The 27,619-nt window shown below is 47.9% G+C and overlaps 1 pseudogene; it reads right to left on the reverse strand.

Annotated features, from left to right (window-relative positions):
* Positions 1–5,640: 5,640 nt before the first annotated feature.
* LOC138288402 (zinc finger protein 436-like) lies at positions 5,641–6,304 on the reverse strand (annotated as a pseudogene).
* Between the last annotated feature and the right edge of the window lie 21,315 nt (positions 6,305–27,619).

Consider the following 27,619-nt stretch of genomic DNA (forward strand, 5'->3'; position numbering starts at 1 on the left):
AGGTAGTGCAGGGTTTCTGCACTAAAGTTTCTCTGGAAGGGTTGGAGGGATACTCCATGTTAACTAAAATGGTGCTGTTTTTCTCACCAATGTTAGTTATCCCACAGAGAGGTACTTCCACCTCAGGGAGTCCAGCTTTGCTAGCTGATGATTCCCTTGGAACAGGTGCCACCCCAGGAGAGGTTTCTCCCACCACAGGAATAGTATCCTGAATGGTAGGGTGGTTAGGGGATACTGTGATACCCTTTTTACCTGTTGATGGAGAGGGATCCTGAGTTTTCAGGCCTTCTCTCCTTTGCTTTTTCATTTCACTTGAAATGAGAGGGAACAATTCCTCAGGGATGCCCAGCATGGCTGCATGGGCATACAACTCTACATCAGCCCAGCCTGAGGCCTCTAGGTCATTACCTAAGAGACAGTCTACAGGTAAGCTAGGTGATACCACCACCTGCTTAGGGCCAGTAACTCCACCCCAACTAAACTGAATTATAGCTAAGGGAAGAAACTTAGTGGAGTTATGGACATCAATAATCTTATACTGTTGTCCAATGATGTGTTGATCAGGGTGCACTAGGTTTTCAGTCACCAAAGTGAAACTGGCACCTGTGTCCCTGTAGGCCAAGGCCTCAACACCATTTATTAAAACTGTCTGCCTGTACTTATCCATTGTAAGGGGACAAGCAGCCAGTGTGGCAAGGCCAATGCCACTAGGTGTGACAGAAACTGTCTTGGGACTGATTACATCAGTTTCCACTATGGACCCATAAGTGAACCCAACTACACCCTTTGCTTGACTGTTGCCAGCAGTCCCACCACTAGTACCACTACTGCTAGGGGCACTAGAGCTTGATGTATTAGTGGTGGTAGGCTCAGGGGGTTTACCTGGACAGGACTTATCCCCTGGCCTATGGCCTCTGTTTTTACACACAAAGCACCAGGGCTTTTTAATGTGTGCAGGTTGGGAAGAAGAGGAAGAATTTGTTTTATCCCCACCCTCTGAAGAGTGTTTAAGATTTGAAGTGGGATCTTTGGTTTTACCCTTATCCCCATGCTTATCTTGAGATTTTTCACCATCTTTCTTCTTATTGCCATCTTTGTCACCCCCTGTATGAACTTTTCTGTTCACCCTTGTTCTGACCCATTTGTCTGCCTTCTTTCCCAATTCTTGGGGAGAGGTCAGATCAGAGTCTACCAGGTACTGGTGCAACAAATCAGACACACAATTATTAAGTATATGCTCTCTCAGGATTGTGTTATACAGGCTATCATAATCAGTAACTTTACTGCCATGTAACCACCCCTCCAAGGCCTTCACTGAATGGTCAATGAAATCAACCCAGTCTTGTGAAGACTCCTTTTTGGTCTCTCTGAACTTTATCCTGTATTGTTCAGTGGTTAAGCCATAACCATCCAGGAGTGCATTCTTAAGAACTGTAAAATTATTGGGATCATTTTCTTTCACAGTAAGGAGTCTATCCCTACCCTTTCCACTAAATGATAGCCATAGGATAGCAGCCCACTGCTTTTGAGGGACATCCTGTACAGCACAGGCCCTCTCAAGTGCAGCAAACCACTTGTTAATGTCATCCCCCTCCTTATAAGGGGGAACTATCTTGTGCAGATTCCTGGAATCATGCTCTTTTGCAGGATGACTATGGGGAATACTGCTGCTGCCACCATGGGTATCTAAACCCAACTTCTGTCTTTCCCTCTCTATTTCTAAAGACTGTCTATCCAAATCCAGCTGTTGCTTCTTGAGCTTCAGTCTGGTTTGCTCCACTCTCAATCTATTGAGCTCCCTTTCTAACAATCTGTCATCAGGGTGGGTGGGAGGGACATTTCTAGATACAGAGGTATGATGGGAATGAACAGAAGGAGACCTGTCCCTTACAGAGGGCACCCTAACAGCTTGGCTACCAGTATAATGTGAGAGCACACCATTAGTATGGTGTGATTCAACCTCTGTACCAACTATGCTAGACTGTCTAGTAATGGGCAGGCTGAGAAGTTTCTTTCCTGAACCTTTTCCTGGGGGAGTCCCTGGATCAGATTGAGAACCATTAGCTACTTTTTCTACAGATTGGGCACTTATGGCCTTATCCTGTACTCTAAGCATATTAATTAACAGTTCTAAAGAAGGATTCTTCCCTACACTCAAACCTCTCTCTATGCAGAGACTCCTTGCTCCTTTCCAGCTAAGGTGATCATATGCAAGTTTGGACAGTTCAACATTTTTTCCTGTGCCAGACATTTTTTTTGAGAGAGTTAAAGTGATAGACAAAGAGAAAAAAAGTTTTCAGAACTTTTTGGAAAGACAGAAAAAACTTTTTAAACTTTTAAGAACTTTTTGAAAGTTTAGAAGTACTTTTCAGCACTTAGAAAAGAGTGAAAAGAGGAAATGCAAAACTTTTTGGCTATGTGTATATACACTGACCTTGTTTTGTATATTTTTCTCTTATGAAAAGTACAATGACAAGAGTGGTAAGTAGTCTCAAAGCACTTATCCCACCACTGCACAACCAATGTAGGAGGCTGGACTGGCTTGTAGTGAGTACCAAGGGGTACTTGCACCTTGCACCAGGCCCAGTTATCCCTTATTAGTGTATAGGGTGTCTAGCAGCTTAGGCTGATAGATAATGGTAGCTTAGCAAAGCAGCTCAGGCTGAACTAGGAGACGTGTGAAGCTACTACAGTACCACTTAGTGTCATATGCACAATATCACAAGAAAACACAATACACAGTTATACTAAAAATAAAGGTACTTTATTTTTATGACAATATGCCAAAGTATCTTAGAGTGCACCCTCAGTGAGAGGATAGGAAATATACACAAGATATATATACACAATAGCAAAAATATGCAGTATAGTCTTAGAAAACAGTGCAAACAATGTATAGTTACAATAGGATGCAATGGGGAAACATAGGAATAGGGGCAACACAAACCATATACTCCAGAAGTGGAATGCGAACCACGAATGGACCCCAAACCTATGTGACCTTGTAGAGGGTCGCTGGGACTATTAGAAAATAGTGAGAGTTAGAAAAATAACCCTCCCCAAGACCCTGAAAAGTGAGTGCAAAGTGCACCAAAGTTCCCCTAAGGACAAAATAGTCGTGTTAGAGGGAGAATGCAAGGAAAACACAAATCAGCAATGCAACAACGATGGATTCCTGTCTGAAGGTACCTGTGGAACAAGGGGACCAAGTCCAAAAGTCACAAGCAGCTCGGAGATGGGCAGATGCCCAAGAAATGCCAGCGGTTGGTGCAAAGAAGCTCTTACTAGGCTGAAGAACTGTGAATACTGCAGGAACGACAAGGGCTAGAGACTTCCCCTTTGGAGGATGGATCCCCCACGCCTTGGAGAGTCGTGCAGAAGTGTTTTCCCGCCGGATGGACGCCAACAAGCCTTGCTACACGCAAATCGTGCGTTTGGTGTTTTTGGACGCTGCTGGGGCCCAGGAGGGACCAGGAGGTCGCAAATTGGACCTGCAGAGAGAGGGGACGTCGAGCAAGACAAAGAGCCCTCACTGAAGCAGGTAGCACCCGGAGAAGTGCCAGAAACAGGCACTACGAGGATGCGTGAAACGGTGCTCGCCGAAGTTGCACAAAGGAGTCCCACGTCGCCGGAGACCAACTTAGAAAGTCGTGCAATGCAGGTTAGAGTGCCGTGGACCCAGGCTTGGCTGTGCACACAGGATTTCCGCCGGAAGTGCACAGGGGCCGGAGAAGCTTGCAAAGTCGCGGTTCCCAGCAATGCAGCCCAGCGAGGTGAGGCAAGGACTTACTTCCACCAAACTCGGGCTGAGGAGTCACTGGACTGTGGGGGTCACTTGGACGGTGTCGCTGGATTCGAGGGACCTCGCTCGTCGTGCTGAGAGGAGACCCAAGGGACCGGAGATGCAGCTTTTTGGTGCCTGCGGTTGCAGGGGGAAGATTCCGTCGACCCACGGGAGATTTCTTCGGAGCTTCTGGTGCAGAGAGGAGGCAGACTACCCCCACAGCATGCACAAGCAGGAAAACAGTCGAGAAGGCGGCAGGATCAGCGTTACAGAGTTGCAGTAGTCGTCTTTGCTACTATGTTGCAGGTTTGCAGGCTTCCAGCGCGGTCAGCGGTCGATTCCTTATCAGAAGGTGAAGAGGGAGATGCAGAGGAACTCGGCTGAGCTCATGCATTCGTTATCTAAAGTTTCCCCAGAGACAGAGACCCTAAATAGCCAGAAAAGAGGGTTTGGCTACCTAGGAGAGAGGAAAGGCTACTAACACCTGAAGGAGCCTATCAGCAGGAGTCTCTGACGTCACCTGGTGGCACTGGCCACTCAGAGCAGTCCAGTGTGCGAGCAGCACCTCTGTTTCCAAGATGGCAGAGGTCTGGAGCACACTGGAGGAGCTCTGGACACCTCCCAGGGGAGGTGCAGGTCAGGGGAGTGGTCACTCCCCTTTCCTTTGTCCAGTTTCGAGCCAGAGCAGGGGCTAAGGGGTCCATGAACCGGTGTAGACTGGCTTATGCAGAATTGGGCACATCTGTGCCCAACAAAGCATTTCCAGAGGCTGGGGGAGGCTACTCCTCCCCTGCCTTCACACCATTTTCCAAAGGGAGAGGGTGTCACACCCTCTCTCAGAGGAAGTTCTTTGTTCTGCCATCCTGGGCCAGGCCTGGCTGGACCCCAGGAGGGCAGCTGCCTGTCTGAGGGGTTGGCAGCAGCAGCAGCTGCAGTGAAACCCCAGGAAGGGCAGTCTGGCAGTACCAGGGTCTGTGCTACAGACCACTGGGATCATGGAATTGTACCAACAATGCCAGGATGGCATAGAGGGGGCAATTCCATGATCATAGACATGTTACATGGCCATATTCGGAGTTACCATGGTGAAGCTACATATAGGTAGTGACCTATATGTAGTGCACGCGTGTAATGGTGTCCCCGCACTCACAAAGTTCAGTGAATTGGTTCTGAACAATGTGGGGGCACCTTGGCTAGTGCCAGGGTGCCCTCACACTAAGTAACTTTGCACCTAACCTTTACCAGGTAAAGGTTAGACATATAGGTGACTTATAAGTTACTTAAGTGCAGTGTAAAATGGCTGTGAAATAACGTGGACGTTATTTCACTCAGGCTGCAGTGGCAGGCCTGTGTAAGAATTGTCAGAGCTCCCTATGGGGGGCAAAAGAAATGCTGCAGCCCATAGGGATCTCCTGGAACCCCAATACCCTGGGTACCTCAGTACCATGTACTAGGGAATTATAAGGGTGTTCCAGTAAGCCAATGTAAATTGGTAAAATTGGTCACTAGCCTGTTAGTGACAATTTGAAAGTAATGAGACAGCATAACCACTGAGGTTCTGGTTAGCAGAGCCTCAGTGAGACAGTTAGGCACCACACAGGGAACATATACATGCACACCTATGAGCACTGGGGCCCTGTGTGACAGGGTCCCAGTGACACATACATATAGGCCACAAACCTATGAGCACTGGGGTCCTGACCAGCAGGATCCCAGTGACACATAACAAACATACTGAAAACATAGTGTTTTCACTATGAGCACTGAGGCCTGGCTATCAGGATCCCAGTGAGACAGTGAAAACAGTGACAAACACCCTGACATACACTCACAAACAGGCCAAAAGTGGGGGTAACAAGGCTAGAAAGAGGCTACCTTCTCACATGTGTGTTCGCTGATGTCTTTGTAGGGTTGAGAATCGGCTAAAGCTTCTTCCACATTCATTGCAATGGTACGGTTTTTCCCCTGTGTGTGTTTGCTGATGTAGCTGTGGGTGTGATAAATGACTAAAGCTCTTCATACATTCACTGCAGTTATATGGTTTTTCCTGTGTGTGTGTTTGCTGATGCTGTTTTTGGTTTGATAAAATACTGAAGCTCTTTTCACATTCATTGCACTTAAATGGCTTTTCGCCTGTGTGTGTTCAGTGATGATTCCTTAGTGTCGAAAAGTCCCTAAAGGTACTTCCACATTCACTGCAGTTGTATGGTTTTCCCCAGTGTGTGTTCATTGATGGCTTTGGAGGTGTGATAACTGACTGAAGTTCTTCACACACTCACTGCAATGGTATGGTTTTTCCCCTGTGTGTGTTCACTGATTTTGTTTTAGGTCTGATGAAAAACAAAAGCTCTTCACACACTCACTGAAATAGTATGGTTTTTCCCCCGTATGCGTTCGTTGATGTTTCCTTAATGTTGAAGATTCACTAAAGCTATTTCCACATTCATTGCAATGGTATGGTTTTTCCTCTGTGTGTGTTCGCTGATGCTGGTTTAGGCCTGATAAAGAACTATGGCCCATATTTATACTTTTTGACGCTAAACTGCGCTAACGCAGTTTAGCGCCAAAAAATTTAGCGCCGTCTAACGCCATTCTGAAGCGCCATGCGGGCGCCGTATTTATGGAATGGCGTTAGCCGGCGCAAGCAGACCGGCGCTGCCTGGTGTGCGTGGAAAAAAACCACGTAGACCAGGCAGCGCCGGCGTTGGGAAAAAATGACGTTAGGGCGTCTTAAAATGGGGCAAGTCAGGTTGAGGCAAAAGAATCGCCTCAACCCGATTTGCACCATTTTTTTACGACGCCCAGACGCCATTTCATGACTCCTGTCTTAGTAAAGACAGGAGTCATGCCCCCTTGCCCAATGGCCATGCCCAGGGGACTTGTGTCCCCTGGGCATGGTCATTGGGCATAGTGGCATGTAGGGGGGCACAAATACGGCCCCCCTATGCCACCCAAAAAAAATAAAAAAATATAAAAAATTATACTTACCTGAACTTACCTGAATGTCCCTGGGGTGGGTCCCTCCATCCTTGGGTGTCCTCCTGGGGTGGGCAGGGGTCGCAGGGGGGGTCCCTGGGGGCAGGGGAGGGCACCTGTGGGCTCATTTTGAGCCCACAGGCCCCTTAACGCCTACCCTGACCCAGGCGTTAAATAGTGGCGCAAATGCGGGGTTTTTTGACCCGCCACCTCCCGGGCGTGACTTTTGCCCGGGAGTATAAATACGACGCATTTGCGTCGCCGTCATTTTTTTAGACGGGAACGCCTTCCTTGCATCTCATTAACGCAAGGAAGGCGTTCACGCAAAAAAATGACACTATTTGCCCATACTTTGGCGCTAGACGCGTCTAACGCCAAAGTATAAATATGGCGTTAGTTTTGCGCCGAATTTGCGTCGAAAAAAACGACGCTAATTCGGCGCAAACGGAGTATAAATACGGGCCTATACCTCTTCACACATTCACTGTAATGGTACGGTTTTTCCCCTGTGTGAGTTCGCTGATGCTGTTTTAGGCATGATAAAGAACTATACCTCTTCACACATTCACTACATTTGAATGGCTTTTCCCCTGAGTGTGTTTGCTGATGTCTTTTTAGTGTTGATGACTGACTAAAGCTCTTCCCACATTCACTGTACTTGAATGTTTTTTCTTCTCTGTGTGTTCGTTGATGGCGCTTTAATAGAGATGAGAAGCTAAAACTCACAATAAATGTGCATGATTTGTTTTTCTTGGTTAGTACCTGTGGTACGGGTATATATTTGTCTACATCCCAAGACTGTGTTTCCTGATGGGCCAACATTGCTGATAAAGCACTCGCGGTATTCATAACGTTGTGTATGTGTGTGGTATTTTGCATGTTTGATTTCTGATTTAAACATAAGGTGCAATAGCCATTAAGTACTTGCCACACTCATAATATCTATAAGGTTCTTTGTAGGAGATTGTGCCTTTAGATTGGATTATGGTTTTGCAAGCTTGGGGGTAAAGATTAATCTTCCCTCTGGCCGGTGCAAATTGGGACAGTCCATTGTATTTTAGACAGCAGAAGTCCTCTCTCTTCTACCCTTCAGTGTCTGGCTCCACTACATTGTGCTTTTCTCTGGTTGCTGTTGTTTGGCCAGAAAGAGTTTACAATACACTTAGAGCACCGAATGATGGTCTGCTATTGGTTTAGAAAACAAAGCACTGTGGTAGCCACATTATAATGACCTCATGATCAAAGCTGGTGTTGGACACCAGTTTATACAGGAGGTGGTTTGTTATTGCTGTTGTCTTAATTTTACAGAGTTCATTTCTTAGTCTTGTGGCATGGAGATGCAGAGCTCAGACTCTTACATCCACTGAAACGCTCATGACTGCTTCGTCCAGGATCTGTCAGTTCATGTGCAGGTTCCTCTGTCTCCGATTGCCCTGATGTTTTCTTGAATCCTGGAGCTCTTTTTAAGTTTTGTTTCAGATTTACAGCATTTGCTTCATTATTCATAATCATTTCATGGATTCAAGGCTTGTTCTCTGTTGAAGGTAAAGATACTTAGAATTACTAAGTGTAAACATAATGGCAAATGAAATCATAATGTTTAAATTGGTGTATAATGCATCTCTTCTTTACTGTCTTACTGAAATTTAGCAAGGAATATTTAATCATACATAAATATTTAACTAAATGTTCTGTTGATCACGTCCCATCTTCTTAACTTCTGAAAAAGAGGTGATTTACCAGCGTTCACAGAGTAACTCAGTAAAGAACGGGCGCTCAAGGAGCATCCACATGCTACAGATAGAGCTTTAGGAAGATGCACATGGACAAGATATTATTGAAACAAGAACAGACTGTGGGAAAACAGAGGGATCAGGAGAGCTGCTGTTATTTCAGTAACTCTTCAGAATATAACAGAGGTAACTCTTCAGGAAGAATATAACAGAGGTAACTCTTCAGGAAGTATATAACACAAGAAACTCCATTTACACACTTCCTCAGAATGCTTTCCTGTTTATGTAACAAAGGTAACTCTTCCGGAAGTATATAACAAAGGTAACTCTTCAGGAAGTATACAACAAAGGTAACGTTTCAGGAACTATATAACAAAAGTAACTCCACTCACACTCTTCTCAGTGCTTTCCTGTTCACATTGGATCCGCTTAAATGCCAACTGCTGTCTTTACCTTGCTGTTCATTAAGTCACCTTTCACACTTTCAACAGCTGCCCGGGTTCAAGCATTTCTGGTTTCTTCTAACCTGGAGGATTGGAGCATTATTGAGAGTTGAGGTGGGTTTCCTATCGCTATAACATCAATCCATCTGCCAGGGACTACTTCAGCTTACAGGGCCTGCTTCTGGCCCTTAAAAACAACTTTAAAAAGCAAGGCCCAGATTTATGGTGGCCTAGAGTCATTCCAACGCCACATTAGCATCATTTGTTTAATGCTAATGTAGCACTGGAAGGGCAGAAATGCAGTGCCATATTCACAAAGTGGCGCAAGTCTTGCATTGCGCTACTTTGTAACCCATTGCGCCACGGTATGCCTGCACCAGGCATAATGTATGCAAGAGGGGCGTTCTGTTGCTATGGGGAGCCATAAAAATAGCGCAAAGGAATCTCTGAGATTCCTTTGCGCCATTTTTGTCAGCATTTTTTAAAGGGCCTCTAGGTGCATTGCAGGATTAGTGTCAAAATTGTGGACGCTAGTCCTGCAAAGCGCCGGACTAGTAACAACAATTATTATGCTAGTCCACATGACTACTACCATGGTACGCCGTATTTTAAATACGGCGCACACATGGTGGCATTAGTGGGGCGCTAAAGGGCGCAAGAAGAGTGGCGCTTCACTATGTGCAGCGTCACTCTTCATAAATCTGGGCCCAAGTCTTTAGTTCTTTGTAAAGTAGATAAAGTTCTGTAAACTACAGCTCCATCCAAGGCTTTATTGTAAAACAGAATGAGGGGTTCATAGTAACGCCCATCCTTTCATTACACGCACAGATAAGGCAAACGAACATTGATTCATAACCATAAGTAACTTTATTCGGTATTTCCAACCATAAACCGTAAAAACCCAACACAATACACATACATGACATAAAAAGGCTCGACAGAAGAGCTCAGTGACCATAAATAAACCACACAGTTAAAATGTAAAATAGACTTTGTACAAGTAAAACGTAAACTAGCACAATGAGCCCTCCAAAGGCCTCAAGTGATATATATATCATAAATATCTTTAAACATAAGACTCAAAGTAGATAAAAATATGTATTAGAAAGACCTATAACATGAGCAGAAACATTGAATCATAATACAACAATAATACAAGACTAGAAGAAAATTGGCCAAAGTAGAACCATTAGCAATAGCCGCCGTTTTACATCCAGCCCAGCTCCATTGAAGAAATGTAGACACTGCCACACACCCATCTGCAGGGACTCAGCACAAAGGAGCAGTATGGCAGCCTGAAGCTGCCCACAGCAAAGCTGTTTACAAAAGGGTATAATCCAAGCTTTCCAGGGGCGAGCACAGACAGGGAAAAAGATCAAATGAGCCAAGGTTTCCTCTGCCTGCTGACAAGTCAGACATGTGGAGCTTATGAAGTTTGAGGATTCCACTTTGCTAGTAAACACCAGAGGGGTAAGGTACCATAGGGACATTTCAAATAAAGATGCCTTGCAGCAGGTGTGGTAATGTAATCTAAAAAGGGGTCCAGGTTTAAAATCTAAAAAAGCAGAAATGAGGCTCTTTGTGTATATCATTCCTGGTGTCTTTTCAGAGCTGGAAAGTCTCAGTCTTATTAAATGCACCCTATTATCTCACGCTGCTGTGACTAGCAGTCATAATACCTTACCTAAGGTTGGGGGGCCCATTGGCTTTTGTGACAGAGGTGAACAGATTTCAGCAGCTACTTTGGTCCACACTGCTTGTGAATACTATATGGGAAATAAAAACTTCTGAAATAGCACAAGCCTGATAATTGCATCACTGAAAACACTTCCGCACAAAACTGAAGGAAATGTAGAGTGTGATTTGTCTGTACCTGACTGAAAGCCTTCGTCTTCTACCAGTAATGAATGAGCCCTGATGAAGCCCCTGAGTGGGATAAAATCCGTAAGGAAAGTGGTTTTATTCTATGGTGTGGTTGTGCATCCTCAAAGTGTAATAAAGGCACAGTTCCGTAGCCAGCCACTCAGGTTTGTTTGTAAAACCTCAGCTCCGTCCCGGGTAGCCGTAGTGTGGAGCAGTCAGGCTTTATCAAAGGAACAAGTGTAAAGCATGAAGAAGTGCCAAAATATTTGAATAAAACGAAAACTCAATAAAACCCAATATCAATTTATGAAAATAGATTGTATTTTTATCTTTGAATAGACACCTCAATGACAAATATTCACCAGAGTGTTGCTCAAATGTTAATTTACCTTAAAAAGCACAGAAGAAAAAAGGTGTTTGGCAAAGTAGGAACGGTTTAATTAATTAAACATTATGGCAGGTAGGGTTCTGAGGACTGTCTCAGTGTACAATCGGTTTGAGTGGTGTTTTATACATTCTTTGGGTACAATAAAATGATAAAATTCAATTTGGGGTAAAGAATGTGACCAGTTGGTTTGGAGTCATTACATATGCAGGTGGGCCTCGACCTTTGAATGGACATAATGAAGGCCAGTAGGTAATGTGTCCAGATGTCCGGCCTGAGGGGTGCGTGATCACTACGTGTTGCTGTGCGTGCTGTGTTTTAATAGGCTTAGTGTTCATAAATGCATGTGGCATCTAATTTTATGGTGTTATGAGGAGGCACGCACCCCTCTGGCCATATGTGTTTTATCGGGGCCAATCTCTTGGCACCATTGTGGTGTTGCTGCACCTATCTGTGGGACTGATCTAGGTTTGCTTGTTTGTTTGCCAGCTTCGTGATGCCCCACCTGTGAGCTGTTAGTCAGTAACCCCAGGCCTAGGTCTCAGAGCCTGCCTGACCATGTACTTTGGAATCAGGGCTGATGGAGAGTTCATGACGGGGGAGTTAGACAATACCGATGTGATTTTGTTACTATATTCCAACCTATCATGGTGTACATTGACATCAATTCTTTCAGTATTAACAGGAGATATGAATTAATATATGACTGTTTTTTTTAATCTACTGTGAGTGATGTTTTAGGGTTAGCCACAATGGGTACCTTTCATACGGGTACAAGGGCACTCTTGTGTGGTTCGACTCTTATACGAAACCAGTCACAGGGACCAGTCAGGTCCAGTAGTTAGCTCTCAGTTTAACCAGCCTTCAATTCTAGGTCCTAGGGGGAACTGCCGTAGGAATCAATGGAGTGGTCCTGATGCAAGAGATGCAGGATGCTGAAGATGCTCAAGGACGCTGAGGTTTCTGAGCCAGTGTCATGGGTCTTCGTGTGGCAACCCCTTGGTCTACGAGCACGAGGGAGCGACTATGGACTCAGGGGTTGATGTCCCATGGCGTGAAATTGGTGAACAGTACAAAAGCAGTTGCCAGGTGTCTCCTGTTGCAGCAAAACGAGCAGTTCCCTTTAACATGCAGTAACTGCCCTGCTGAGCGACCAAACTGCACTCTTTTCAGTGATGGAAAGTTTCACAATATAAGGAAATCCCATATCTTACAGAAATCTTGAATGTGGATTTTCATCCTCACATATAATTTTTGCAGGCCTGGCAGCCAAAGAAGGCGGCTGTGAGTTAAGAGAGCTCCACGCTTTCGACTGACATCCTCTATCAGTCCTACCCCATCTTGCTTCATCCTGCCTGAACAGACCACATGCTTTCATTCATGAACGTGGGAGACCCCCCTTCAGAATCACGGTTTGTGATTCTTACAAGGCTGATGGAGACACTGCAGGCCCAGAAGGGTGGAGACTGATGGAGCGGTTTGTAGGCCCTGGTGTGACTCATTAGAACCCACGTCAGTCTCCTCCTAAGGCCCCCGAGGAAGTGGAGGTGACCACTGCTTTGGCAATGTCAGAGACATTGCACAGCGAGGCCCCATGGCGAATCCAGTGACATCGCACAGCGAGGCACCATGGCGAATCCAGGGACATCGCACAGCGAGGCACCATGGCGAATCCAGGGACATCGCACAGCGAGGCCCCATGCCGAATCTGTGCCACTGCACCACTGGGCATGGCCTTGAAGGTCTCTCTGGTGGGGCCCTCCAAGACAGAGGGTGGGTCAAGGTGAAGCGGCTGCTGAGGTCATGGTCTCAAACGGCCCGACCATCCTTGAGCTCGGCAGGCCACATTAATATGACGACCCATCCCCAAAATGACCTCTGAGTGATCCCAGGGCTGACCTTGGAGAACACAGCTAATTTTAGTTCTGGGAGCCACTCCTCTAAGGACCTGTGGCCCTGCACACATTACATCAAAACTCATGTTTGCTATTAACAACTGTAACCTCCTCCAAAACTACCACAGTGCAGTTGCTGGTTTGGACACCTATCATCTTAGCTGTTCTTGTAGTAACAGAAGCCTTACTCCAATAGACGGCAGGGGGATTTGCAGCCCGAACACATGTTCGCAGCACCGGGGGTCAGAGGAAGGAGATTCCTCATCAGATCCACACCCTGGTGCACACTGGCCCCTGGGTATAGGACAACGTTACAAGAAGGATGCAGAGACCCCCTCCTGGTGGGACAGAAATACAGAGGCCTGGCCCCATGCACCTTAGTACATCTGGCTGGAAAGTGACCCCCAATAAACATAGTGTGCAAAGGAGTGTGCTTGCAATGGAGCTCACTGGATGAAGTTGCGCCTTCCATCGCTGCCATGCATCAACTACACCGGGGCTGTTGGGACAGGATGGGTTCACCCAGTGCTGGGTGCATAAAGGAGGTGATCGTGGGCCAAAGCAGTGCTCTGGAGCCCACATCTGGCCCAACCTTGAGCCATGGTGATGGACAAGGTGGTGGTCTTTTCATTTTGACACTTCAGAGTCAGCATTGGACTGACTGATGGAAAGGTAACAATTCCGTAAAAACTTTGGTGAGCTAAGTACCACCTGTGAAAGGGGAAGAAACCGGAGTGAGAAACGCCAAGGTTCCAGGATAAGGGGGGCACTGGCGGCTGGGAACTGAGGGATAGACCGCAGGCTAAAAGGGTGCAAAAATCTGACACTCTTGATACAAATAGCAAGGTGCGCTCACTGATATAGCTGAGTGAGTGGTAAAAGCAGCCCCTCAGACTCTCTGTGACTGCATCTGTTGCATTGCATTCTGTTCTTGTTTTGTTCTTTTGTTTTCTTTTTCTTAGTTAATCTTTTACCAGATTTGTAAAGGTTACATTTTAAACGGGAAAAATATGCTTTAAGTTTAGAAGTGTAGGGTAGGAGGGGGCGTTTGGTAATGGGGACATTTATAGTTGAAGTTCACTAACATGCTGGTAGTGCACATCCATAGAAGATGGATCTGCAGCGTGGGACGTCAATGGCCTGAATGATAAGATAAAGAGAGGGGTGGTGATGTGCTTGGCCAGTGCCCTCTCCACTCGTCTCCATAAGACCCACCTCCAGGGCAGAAACTGCGCTTTCCTGGGCCTTTTGGGGTACAACGGGGTCTACCATGCAGGGTTTGCTAGAGGGTCTAGAGGTCTAGCAAGCCTGTTGCACAAAACAATTCACGATGGTGGTAACTGACATCTTTGCAGACACCTTAGGGCGCTTTCTCAGGATTACAGGCACAGTTGAGGGGAGGGTGTGGTCAGTTCCACCAGCCCTGAAGGGCCAAACCCTGATAGTTCTTACAAGTGTGCAGCTGTAGCCCCAGGCAGACGCACTATTAATGGGCAGGTGACTTCAATAAAATAATGCAAGTTTCCCTCGATACTAAAGACACAAGAACCAAAATGGAGGGTGACTATATTGGGTAACTGGGTGGACTTGTGGTCTGCACAGTGCATGGAGATACCTACATCCTGACACTAGAGACTACGCCCACTTCTCATACCCTCAGCCTTCTACTCTAAACTAGACTAAAATGTGTCCCGATGGAGGACTTGCAGGGGGTCGAGGGTGCTCTGATCCATCCTAGAGTGGGTTCTGACCACTCCCCAGTTGAAATACGATTTAATTCAGGGAGCGGTGGGAGGGGGACAGAGTAGGTAATGGAGCCTTCACGCTGGCTGGCTCAAGGTCACAGGCTTCTGCAACAGCATTGGAGAGGGGACTGTAGACTCCTTTAAGTTAAACACCTCGGTGGAATCAACCCATACCAATCTCTGGGAAGCCATAAAGTTGGTGCTATAGAGACAGACAATTTCCTCTATAGTGGGGAAGTGCAGGAAGAAGGAAAGGGAACATCAATCCCTAGAACAACTACTTCAGGTCCTTTGGGACCCGACAAACCTCCTTCCCGATGGAAGAGGGGCGGTGGCAGTTGGAAGCAATCGACTTGCCTTAGATCAAAAGTTACCAGACAGTTTGCTGGCAGCACTACAGCATCATCTATACAAATGTGGAGACAAATTAGGGAAGCTAATATATTATCTGGCTCTAAGGCGGTGGCCTCCAGACTGGTGCTGGGCTTGAGGTCGGCCTCTTGTAAAATGGTCTACGATGCCCAAAGAGTGGCAGATTCCTATGCAGACTACTACAAAGCCCTCTATAGCTCTTCCCCACCCACAGTGCTGGATACCCAACTTCCCATCATCAGCAACTCAATAGTCCCCAGGCTCAACTTAATAGCCCTCAAGACAGCACTAGACCTTCCAATTACGGTGGAGGAACTCCTTTCGCCTCACAGGACATTCTCACAGGAAAACCACCAGGTCCTAATGACTACCCAGTAGAATTCTACTGAAAATGTGCCTCCAAGTAACTCCCCAGATGGTGGAGATGTTCAACGAGGCCCTCAAGCTCGGAACCCTCCCCCCAATATACGGACCACCACAGTGGGGTGGTGCTTCCTAAACGAAACAAACCTTTTGACAGAATGTGCCTCCTACAGGCTGATCTCACTACTGAGGTCAAGACACTGGCAAAGGCACTGGCCGTGCAGCTCGGAAAAGTGATATGTTCCCTGATCAACAAGGATCAGAATGGCTTCATGCCAGCGAGGGGAATGAGACGCAGCATTCTCAGACTCTACAATATACTAGCAAGAGCCAATGAGATAACTTTAAGAAATTGTTTGAATCAGTAGAATGGCCGTTCCTTCATTCTGTCCTGGAGCGCATGAATTTTGGCACCTACTTCCAAGAGTATGTACATCTACTATATAATGATGCTTGGGCGAGGGTGAAAGTTAATGGCAGGTTTTATCCCTATCACCATATATCTTTGCCCTTGTGGATGAGCCATTGGTGGTATGGGCCAGACATGATGCCTAACTGAGGGGTTTGAGGAGGGTGGAAGGTTCGGGGGAATGTTTATTCCTGTATGCAAATGATGGCCTGATGCTCATGCAGAAACCTGAAGTCTTGATTCACCAATTAATACATACACTGCGGGTATATGGAGGTGCTTCGTGATGCAGGGTTAACTGGGATAAATCACAACTGATCCCCTTATCCACTTCTCTCACCAAAGAATCATACAAACACCCCGTCATGTGACAGGAACAGGGTGCGTTCACCTACCTCGGGATACATATATCGAACAATCCCAAGATCTGCTGAAAACTAAACACAGAACCTCTCAAACACAAGGTTAGGAACCACACCTCACACTGGAGGTCTCTCCCCCTCAATCTCCTGGGAGCATTGCATTATTTAAGATGATCACATTTCCTCAAATGCTCCGTACGTTCCAAAACTACCCACCCAAGATACCGCCAGAATGGTTTGGCAAAATACAATCTGAGATCAATGGCTGCCAAGTGTATTCAGTCATTTAAAGATGGTGGCCTGGGGGCAGTTGATATACAATTGTTCTACTTGGTAGCTCAAATGGTTCCAATAAATGAATTGATATTTCGTGACAGGAGCGACCCTCCTACCAGATTGGAGGTGAGGGGTTCCAGGGCTCTGCCCCTTGGTCCTGGATTTACTGCACAGGAATTCCTCCACATGTACACTCAATAATAGCTATCCCCATTGAGTGCTGGCACAGGGCACTGAGAAACTCACCGGAGAGACTCCATTATGGCTAGGAAACTGGCTCACGCAGACAGCACGCGTGCAAGGGTCCCACAAATGGGACAAGATGGCACCTCTAGACTAGGTGATGTTTGGGCACATGGAAACATGTTCTCTTTCCAACAAATTACCTCAGAACAAGACTTCCACTGATCACGCACCAGAACAATAGAGAACAATCCCAATCCATTGCCCAAGTACAACCCTTTGTAACCCAAACATACAATGGGGAAAATTGGCGGCGAATACATATTTTAGCTGTATGGGACCCTTGTAATCAAAAAACCCAACACCATCACGCTCTTGAGGATGCCAAACTTGCAAAACAAGCACTCAGTGAAATCAGCAAGCTCCAGACTAATCCAGTTTAAATTCCTTCAAGGGGTTTACTTTACACCCCACAAGTTATGGCAGGTGGGTAGGGTCCAGATGCCTGAATGCCTCAGATGTGAAGCGCCCATGGGGACTGAATACACATCGGGTGGAAATGCCCGATCATACACAATTACTGGGACAGAATCTTCTCCATACTGCAACAGTGTGAGACCCCAAAATGGGGCTATTGGGAATATTCCTTGGATGGGAGGCCCTCAGGGGACACAGATCCTGGTAAGAACTAGGTACGTACTCACCAAAACAGGACACAACTAAATACTGGAGATCCACGGTGCACCAGCCAATCCAGGAGTGGCTAAATGGCATGGACCACTGCGCGACTGCAGAAGAAGCAGTTTATACATTTTGTGTACAATTCCAAATAAGCACACCAAGATTTGGGTCTCCGAGATCAGCCACTTCCAGACTCTGGGAGAAGGGGTCTGGGGTTGAGTCCTGGGATGGCAGGCTGCCTGGGTATGGGCCTGTCGCCTTAGGAGGATGGCGGTGGGATCTGATCGGAGACGTATGGTCATGTCACATTGTTCTGATACAGAAGAAATCCACAATCCAGCAAAGTGTATTGCAGATGTATATGCTACTAGTTATCTGGCTCTTTCATAAAATAATTTAAAAAACATATTTCTTTTCATGTAATCTTATAACTGCCCAAAGCAGATATTAAGCAGCCAACAAGGTGAGTTGATTTAGCTCCAAGCATTGCCATGTTACAGAACCACAGCACAGTACTGCAGGCTACAAGATATGGACACTGAGAAGCCCTGAGGTAAAGCCTCAGAAAACATTTTTAGTGTTCAAATTAATAGAGATATTCAATAGAGAAAAACAGAGCAGTACATATCAAATCTTAAGCCATTAATAGTGACCTAGTATCAGACAGACAGACTGAGAAAGATAGACGTGTGACTTTGTGGCTAGTCATGGCACATCCCAATCCGAGTACATACTCAAGATACATGACAAAGTACAACAAATTATACTTCAGCATGGACGTATTTTAACCATTTGTGCCGCCCTGTGCGTGAGACCATGAACACCGCTTTAAGTACATCCCCTTTGCTGATGCTGCGAGCATCATTAAAGGGCCCACACCTCTAACCTGAGCTGTAGAATACGTTTATGGCTTTTGTTGACGAGAATATAGGGGGAAAAATGTGCTCCATATATTTTGTACAGATTCACTAATTTACAATTGTATCCTAACCTCTTCCATCTGTTTTCAATCAGAGCCCAGTAGTTTTGGTTAATCCCCCTTCTTTGCTCTGGGTACAATAACTCAGGAGTTTTCTAATAATTCATCAATACAACATCATTTTAGAAATTCTGCAACTGAGAGTCCTCCAATGCCGAAAGAGCTTCTCTGCAGGAAGAAAGACTATCACAAAATTAGACACTTCCCTAATTGCAATTTTCTCTACATAGTGAAGGGTCCTGTCCCAAATGACCGACTACGTATGAAAATGGTATTTTTACTTTTAATTTGGCCTTGACATCATGCTAATCTAGTGTGTGCGCACATGCCTAGGTCTCTTCTGACAATGCAAGGTCAAGGGTCTATCCTGTGACCTGGAGGGGTACACCGAGTACCAGGCATTGGAATAAAGTCCTTACCCAGGATATGTCACATAAAATAGTGGCAGCACACCTGTTGTGTAGGCTCTCATTATTCTAATGAGACTACTGGATTTCGAGTGGCAGAATCGCCTACGGTGTGGTAGACTGAGTCTAACCCACTGCAGGTGACACCTGTCGCTCCAATCCAGGATCTGCTCCGGCTAACTAGCAGTGCCTCATCTCTACCCAAGGGCAGGGATGATTGGGCAGCCAAGTGCATGACATAACTGGTTTCTCAGGGAAGCCGTGGTCACTCAGGTCTCATCTGTTTCTCTCAGTTACATTAGTCTCACATACACAATGACAAACAGGCAGTATATATTTCAATAATGCTTTAATAAAGCAACTGCATCTTAGATAGCAAAGCATGGATCGCAATAACCAGGACGATACAGCATGACAAGATTAAACTTGTGACAACGAGAGTAAAACATAAAAATAGGGGGGCGTGGCTTTGGGCGTCAAGATGGCGGTCGTACTCTGAGAGTGCTCTGGACCCCTCTGTCATCCGCCCTTAATTAACGCGGTCCGAAGGAGCAGAAAGACGTCGATTTAGACTCCCCTGTGATCCTGGGGCCCCGAGAGAGGTCGACCGACACGAACGAACGGGGATCGGACACCTCGCGCTTGTGCGGCGATCCGTCCGACTACAGGAGAGGAAACAAAGATGGCAGCCGCAGCAAGAAACGCCCGGCCGGGCTGAGATTGCGGCAGACCGGGGAAGCAGCGTGAGGCCCTGGGGGTGCCTGGACCGTGCCCCACCCGCGGATCCCTGTCGCTGAGGGACCGGCGGGACCCCGAACGGGGCTGGAAGCACCAGGTGAGAGGCGCGGCCCCTGTGTGGAGTGACGCGGGCGCGGCCGGAGGGGCCGAGACTCCCCCCTGTCCACCCAGCCGGCCCGCAGGTCTGAGCTGTAGCGGCAGGGCAGGAAGAAGACGTAAGGACCCCCGACGTGGCTGGGGCCCCTTCCCCCGCGGCCCCCTCTGGCGGAGAGCAGGCATTGGGGCCACGCGGGAGGTCGGGACCCGGCTGGGAGCCGAGTGGAGCCCCGGGAGGGCGAAGACGAGGCTAGACGACTTGGGAGAGGAAGGGGGGACAGCGACTGGTGACACACTCCCCCCTCCCGCCGCAGCTACAACAAGGGAGGGACCTGGTGGCCCGATTCCGACCCTCCCTCGGGCCCTCGCCCAGACGGGGCTCAGGTTGGCCCATGGCAGGAGCGGGCTGAGAGCCGAGAGGTGGAGGAAAGCACCCCGAAGCGGTCTCAAATTTTTAAATCGGGGGCCCACTTGAGGCGGAGTAGGACCCGCTGTTGGAGTACCGGACCCTGAAGGTGGAGGGGCCCGGGCAGTGACCGTGAGAGGATCCCTCCCATCTCAATGGAGGGAGCGAGGAGGGGAACTGGCGGAGAGAAACTGACGACCCGGCCCCTTGCGGTGCCGACAAATGATGCCCCCACAGGGCCCGGGAGAGAGTAAAAGAGACTAGAAGAATCCCCTGAGACAGTGACCTCCTGCCGTCCTTGCACGGAGCGGCACGTTGGAATCTTCCTCGGTCCAAAGCACTTGATAGTACACTGAAGCCTCGGGCCTGAAAACGCAATAAAGAGGGTGTGAGGTGCCTGACCCACTCTTCCCAGGTGCCGCGATGGGAAAAGACAAAACGAACAAGCAACCTCCGCCCTCCCAACAAAAAATCGATCAGTTCACGACTGCGACGGGCCAACGGGGAGGGGGAGACACGGCTAGCGGAGGACCAGCCCCGGACGGAGTGAGTGACATTCTCCAAGCTATTCAATCATCGCAGGCGGCCGTAGAGACTAAAATCGGAGAGGTGCAAGTTGAATTATGGGCCTCATCAGACAAGACCTGAGAAACGCAGTGAACCGAATTACTGAAGTGGAATCCCGAGTCTCGCAGAACGAAAACGATTTATCTGACCTTAAAACTAAAGTGGCCCAACTACAAACCCGAACCAGCGAGCTTCACCGCCGTGCAGAGGACGCGGAAAATCGGGCAAGGCGCAATAACCTGCGATTCATAGGTTTCCCAGAAGGCATAGAGGATGTCAAGGCTGCCGAATTCCTAGAGAAGTGGATCAAAACTTGGATGCCGGACCAGTCCCTCTCGCCCTTGTTTGCTGTTGAACGAGCCCATAGGGCGCTCGCACCTCGCCCCCCTCCAGGCGGCCCGAGACGTCCGATGATCGCACGATTTCTTAACTTCAAAGATAGAGACAATGGGGGTTATTACAACTTTGGAGGAGGTGTTAATCCGTCCCAAATGTGACGGATATACCACCAGCCGTATTACGAGTTCCATAGGATATAATGGACTCGTAATACGGCTGGTGGTATATCCGTCACTTTACCGTCACTTTTGGGACAGATTAACACCTCCTCCAAAGTTGTAATAACCCCCAATATCCTCAAGGAAGCGAGGCGGCTGGAAGATCTTCAATGGGAAAACCACAAAGTCCTAATTTTTCCGGACTACACCAGAGAGGTCCAAACCCGCCGCAGGTCATACGAGCGTGTTAAACAAAAACTTAGGGCAATGCAACTCTCGTACATGCTCCTTTTTCCTGCACGCCTCAAAGTTCTCATGGCCGGGAAAGCTTACTTTTTTGAATCACCAGAGGAGGCATGGGATTGGCTGACGGAGGAGGGCGTCGGAGCCCGAAGGGGTCCCCCTAAAACTACTGGGAAAACCCCGCGTATCGAACCTTCCTCAGCGGAGGGACCCCGGAGGAGCCGGAGGCGCACCAGATCCTGGAGAGGCAGGCGGAAAGACTCGAACACTCCTGCAGATGATGAGACGACCCAGGACCCTAATCCTTAGACCGAGATTACCACTGATGCCCTCCCGGGGCCTCAGACACCATCCCAGACAGCGGAGAACGACTGCTTGAGTCAATCTCCAGTACTCGGCTGACAAGATATGAGCGGTCCCTTTGCTGGACGCGAGAGGAGATTGGCCACGCTTGGTTTGCTCGGGCAGTCCACAGTGGGGTTGCCATTGATGGCACCGGAGACTTCCAAATGTATGACGTTGGGTGCTCGATTTGTGACCGTTAATTGCAATTGATCCGAATGAAAGGAGGGGTCCACCACTCCACCCCATGACAGCTCTACTGGCTGTCTGGTTCTGGTTGGGTATTTGGGCGACAGATGCTTCCGGGGTGGGAGTATGGGGAGGGGGGGTTTTTGGGGGGGAGGGGGAGTTTGAATTAGGTTTAAAGGGCGACAAGTTAGTTAGCCTGTGTAGGAAGTTGGCTCTGTATGTGCTATTTCAAAGTAAGGAATAGCATGCACAGAGTCCAAGGGTTCCCCTTAGAGGTAAAATAGTGGTAAAAAGAGATAATACTAATGCTCTATTTTGTGGTAGTGTGGTCGAGCAGTAGGCTTATCCAAGGAGTAGTGTTAAGCATTTGTTGTACATACACATAGACAATAAATGAGGTACACACACTCAGAGACAAATCCAGCCAATAGGTTTTGTTATAGAAAAATATCTTTTCTTAGTTTATTTTAAGAACCACAGGTTCAAATTTAACATGTAATATCTTGTTTGAAAGGTATTGCAGGTAAGTACATTAGGAACTTTGAATCATTTCAATTGCATGTATACTTTTCAAGTTATTCACAAATAGCTACTTTAAAAGTGGACACAGTGAAATTTTCACAGTTCCTGGGGGAGGTAAGTATTTGTTAGTTTTACCAGGTAAGTAAGACACTTACAGGGTTCAGTTCTTGGTCCAAGGTAGCCCACCGTTGGGGGTTCAGAGCAACCCCAAAGTTACCACACCAGCAGCTCAGGGCCGGTCAGGTGCAGAGTTCAAAGTGGTGCCCAAAACGCATAGGCTTCAATGGAGAGAAGGGGGTGCCCCGGTTCCAGTCTGCCAGCAGGTAAGTACCCGCGTCTTCGGAGGGCAGACCAGGGGGGTTTTGTAGGGCACCGGGGGGGACACAAGCCCACACAGAAATTTCACCCTCAGCGGCGCGGGGGCGGCCGGGTACAGTGTTAGAACAAGCGTCGGGTTCGCAATGGAAGTCAATGAGAGATCAAGGGATCTCTTCAGCGCTGCAGGCAGGCAAGGGGGGGCTTCCTCGGGGAAACCTCCACTTGGGCAAGGGAGAGGGACTCCTGGGGGTCACTTCTGCAGTGAAAGTCCGGTCCTTCAGGTCCTGGGGGCTGCGGGTGCAGGGTCTTTTCCAGGCGTCGGGACTTAGGTTTCAGAGAGTCGCGGTCAGGGGAAGCCTCGGGATTCCCTCTGCAGGCGGCGCTGTGGGGGCTCAGGGGGGACAGGTTTTGGTACTCACAGTCGTAGAGTAGTCCGGGGGTCCTCCCTGAGGTGTTGGTTCTCCACCAGCCGAGTCGGGGTCGCCGGGTGCAGTGTTGCAAGTCTCACGCTTCTTGCGGGGAGATTGCAGGGGTCTTTAAAGCTGCTCCTTTGGATAAAGTTGCAGTCTTTTTGGAGCAGGTCCGCTGTCCTCGGGAGTTTCTTGTCGTCGTTGAAGTAGGGCAGTCCTCAGAGGATTCAGAGGTCTCTGGTCCCTTTGGAAGGCGTCGCTGGAGCAGAGTTCTTTGGAAGGCAGAAGACAGGCCGGTGAGTTTCTGGAGCCAAGGCAGTTGTTGTCTTCTGGTCTTCCTCTGCAGGGGTTTTCAGCTAGGCAGTCCTTCTTCTTGTAGATGCAGGAATCTAAATCTTTAGGTTCAGGGAAGCCCTTAAATACTAAATTTAAGGGCGTGTTTAGGTCTGGGGGGTTAGTAGCCAATGGCTACTAGCCCTGAGGGTGGGTACACCCTCTTTGTGCCTCCTCCCAAAGGGAGGGGGTCACATTCCTATCCCTATTGGGGGAATCCTCCTTCTTCAAGATGGAGGATTTCTAAAAGTCAGAGGCACCTCAGCTCAGGACACCTTAGGGGCTGTCCTGACTGGCCAGTGACTCCTCCTTGTTTTTCTCATTATCTCTCCTGGACTTGCTGCCAAAAGTGGGGGCTGGGTCCAGGAGGCGGGCATCTCCACTAGCTGGAGTGCCCTGGGGCATTGTAACACGAAGCTTGAGCCTTTGAAGCTCACTGCTAGGTGTTACAGTTCCTGCAGGGGGGAGGTGTGAAGCACCTCCACCCAGAGCAGGCTTTGTTTCTGTCCTCAGAGAGCACAAAGGCTCTCACCGCATGAGGTCAGACACTCGTCTCTCAGCAGCAGGCTGGCACAGACCAGTCAGTCCTGCACTGAACAATTGGGTAAAATACAGGGGGTATCTCTAAGATGCCCTCTGTGTGCATTTTTTAATAAATCCAACACTGGCATCAGTGTGGGTTTATTATTCTGAGAAGTTTGATACTAAACTTCCCAGTATTCAGTGTAGCCATTATGGAGCTGTGGAGTTCGTTTTTGACAGACTCCCAGCCCATATACTCTTATGGCTACCCTGCACTTACAATGTCTAAGGTTTTGCTTAGACACTGTAGGGGCATAGTGCTCATGCACATATGCCCTCACCTGTGGTATAGTGCACCCTGCCTTAGGGCTGTAAGGCCTACTAGAGGGGTGACTTACCTATGCCACAGGCAGTGGGAGGTTGGCATGGCACCCTGAGGGGAGTGCCATGTCGACTTAGTCATTTTCTCCCCATCAGCACACACAAGCTGGCAAGCAGTGTGTCTGTGCTGAGTGAGGGGTCCCTAGGGTGGCATAAGACATGCTGCAGCCCTTAGAGACCTTCCCTGGCATCAGGGCCCTTGGTACCAGGGGTACCAGTTACAAGGGACTTACCTAGGTGCCAGGGTTGTGCCAATTGTGGAAACAATGGTACATTTTAGGTGAAAGAACACTGGTGCTGGGGCCTGGTTAGCAGGGTCCCAGCACACTTCTCAGTCAAGTCAGCATCAGTATCAGGCAAAAAGTGGGGGGTAACTGCAACAGGGAGCCATTTCTTTACACAAGCCCCCCCCAGCCCACAGGCCAGGAGACTCAGCCAAAGCTGGGAGAGTCTTCCTAGTCTGTCAGGCGAGGAAGAGTAGAGGAAATAGGCTGGTTTGTTGCAGGGCCTACTCTGCCTTACATCCTCCTGTTCAGGTCATTCCCTCTGGGGAACTGACCCACTTCCACAGTGATAGGACCTAGTCTGAACTGCCTCTTGTCTGTGCTTTTTATGTCTTCACCCATTCTCTCTATTTTGGGGTTAGAGGTATCCACCTCTGCTAATCTTATCTTAGCCAGGGTCACCCCTAGCTTACCCAAAGAGGTTACCCAGAGCTGGAGTAACCCCACCATGACCAACAGGGTCAGGGGGCCTAACTTGCTATTTGGCATGGGGTCAGACCACCATGCCAAGGATAGTGCAGCCATAAAGGCTAACACCCAGCAGAGGCCACTGACAGCTATCAGTGCCCAGAACCACACCTTTAGCTCTTCACCTACAAGGGAAGGGGCTAAGTTACAGGCTTCTTTGGGTTCAGGGTGCCTGTCTGCTGTATTAGAGTGGGGGGTTACCACATCTTGTAGTAAACACCCTTCTTCCACTCTTTCTTCTGTTAGCTGAGGAGCCACCCACTCAGGTTTAACAGTTGCCTGACTAGCCAGGACTTCTTGTGGGTCAGGTTGGACTTTATCAGAGCCACTTTTGGAGTTCTCCCCTACTGGAGCAGAATCTCCTTGGCTTGCTGGAACCTTGGCTAAAGGTTGTCCACCTTTCCTACTCTGTTTCCTTTTCTTTTTCTTCTGGGGTCCACTTGCATTTACTGCAGAGGCAGGCACTCCAGAATCCTTGGGAGAGGACTGGCACTGGACCAGTTCCTCTCTTGGGCTCTGACTAACCTCTGGGTAGTCATTTCCAAGGAGACAATCAAGGGGGAGGTCTGTACTGACTACCACCCTTCTCCAGCTAAAAGTCCCACCCACTTCTATGGGCACAAAAGCCACAGGCCTATCAGTGACCCTGTCTGGGCTAACTCTTACTCTGGCCATCTCACCTGGGATGTACTGGTTTGAGAACACCAGCCTGTCATGCACAATAGTGTGACTGGCACAAGTGTCTCTCAGGGCAGTGGTTGGGATTCCATTCACCAGTAGGTGGTGGAAGTGTCTACTTCCCTCTGGAATCTCCAACTCACCTGTTGGGCCCTTTTTCCAGTTGAAGGCTATGAAGACCTCCTCATCTGAGGAGTCATCCCCAATGGCTACACTGGTTACCCCTGGGATTTTGCTAGGGGGTTTGTTTTTGGGACAAGAAGTGTCCTTGGTGTGGTGCCCTGTCTGTCTACAGTTATGGCACCATGCCTTAGTGGCATCCCAGTTCTTATCCTGGTACCCACCTTTGTTTTGGGTTGTGTCTTGGGGCCCACCCACCTGTTCTGGTTTTTGGGGGCCTACAGAGGACTCGTTTTCTTTGTTTCTAGTGTCACCCACTTTCTCCTGGGGAGTCTTTGTAACCCATTTCTTTTGGTCACCCCCAGTGGAAGTTTTGGTTACCCTAGTCTTGACCCAGTGGTCTGCCTTCTTTCCCAATTCTTGGTGAGAAATTGGACCTAGGTCTACCAGATACTGATGCAACTTTTCATTGAAGCAGTTACTTAAAATGTGTTCTTTCATAAACAAATTATAAAGCCCAACATAGTCATGCACTTCATTTCCAGTTACCCAACCATCCAGTGTTTTCACTGAGTAGTCCACAAAATCAACCCAGGTCTGGCTCGAGGATTTTTGAGCCCCCCTGAATCTAATTCTATACTCCTCAGTGGAGAATCCAAAGCCCTCAATCAGGGTTCCCTTCATGAGGTCATAAGATTCTGCATCTTTTTTAGAGAGTGTGAGGAGTCTAACCCTACACTTTCCTGTGAACATTTCCCAAAGGAGAGCACCCCAGTGAGATTTGTTCACTTTTCTGGTTTCACAAGCCCTCTCAAAAGCTGTGAACCATTTGGTGATGTCATCACCATCTTCATATTTAGTTACAATCCCTTTGGGGATTTTCAACATGTCAGGAGAATCTCTGACCCTAGTTATGTTGCTGCCACCATTGATGGGTCCTAGGCCCATCTCTTGTCTTTCCCTTTCTATGGCTAGGATCTGTTTTTCCAAAGCCAATCTTTTGGCCATCCTGGCTAACTGGATGTCCTCTTCACTGGAGTTATCCTCAGTGATTTCAGAGAGGTTGGACCCTCCTGTGAGGGAGCCAGCATCTCTGACTATTATTTTTGGAGTCAGGGCTTGAGAAGCCCTGTTCTCCCTAGATAGGAGTGGTGGAGGGGATTCTTCCTCCAGTTCACTATCATCTTCCTCTGTGTTATCCACAGAGGGGTTGGCTCTATCATACTCTGCCAACAGCTCCTGGAGCTGTGCTTTGGTAGTTCTGGAGCCCATTGTTATTTTTCTTATGTTACAGAGTGACCTTAGCTCTCTCATCTGGAGATGGAGGTAAGGTGTGGTGTCGAGTTCCACCACATTCACATCTGTGCTAGACATTATGCTTCTAAAAGTTGGAATACTTTTTAAGAAACTAAAACTGGTTCTAGAATCTAATTCAAACTTTTACAAACGTTTAAACTCTAAAAGAAATGCTAACAGGGACTAACACAAGGCCCTAGCAGGACTTTAAAGAATTTAGAAAACTTTTCAAATTGCAAAAATCAATTTCTAATGACAATTTTGGAATTTGTTGTGTGATCAGGTATTGGCTGAGTAGTCCAGGAAATGCAAAGTCTTGTACCCCACCGCTGATCCACCAATGTAGGAAGTTG

Source organism: Pleurodeles waltl, chromosome 4_1, assembly GCF_031143425.1.
Source record: "Pleurodeles waltl isolate 20211129_DDA chromosome 4_1, aPleWal1.hap1.20221129, whole genome shotgun sequence".
Classification (NCBI taxonomy): domain Eukaryota; kingdom Metazoa; phylum Chordata; class Amphibia; order Caudata; family Salamandridae; genus Pleurodeles; species Pleurodeles waltl.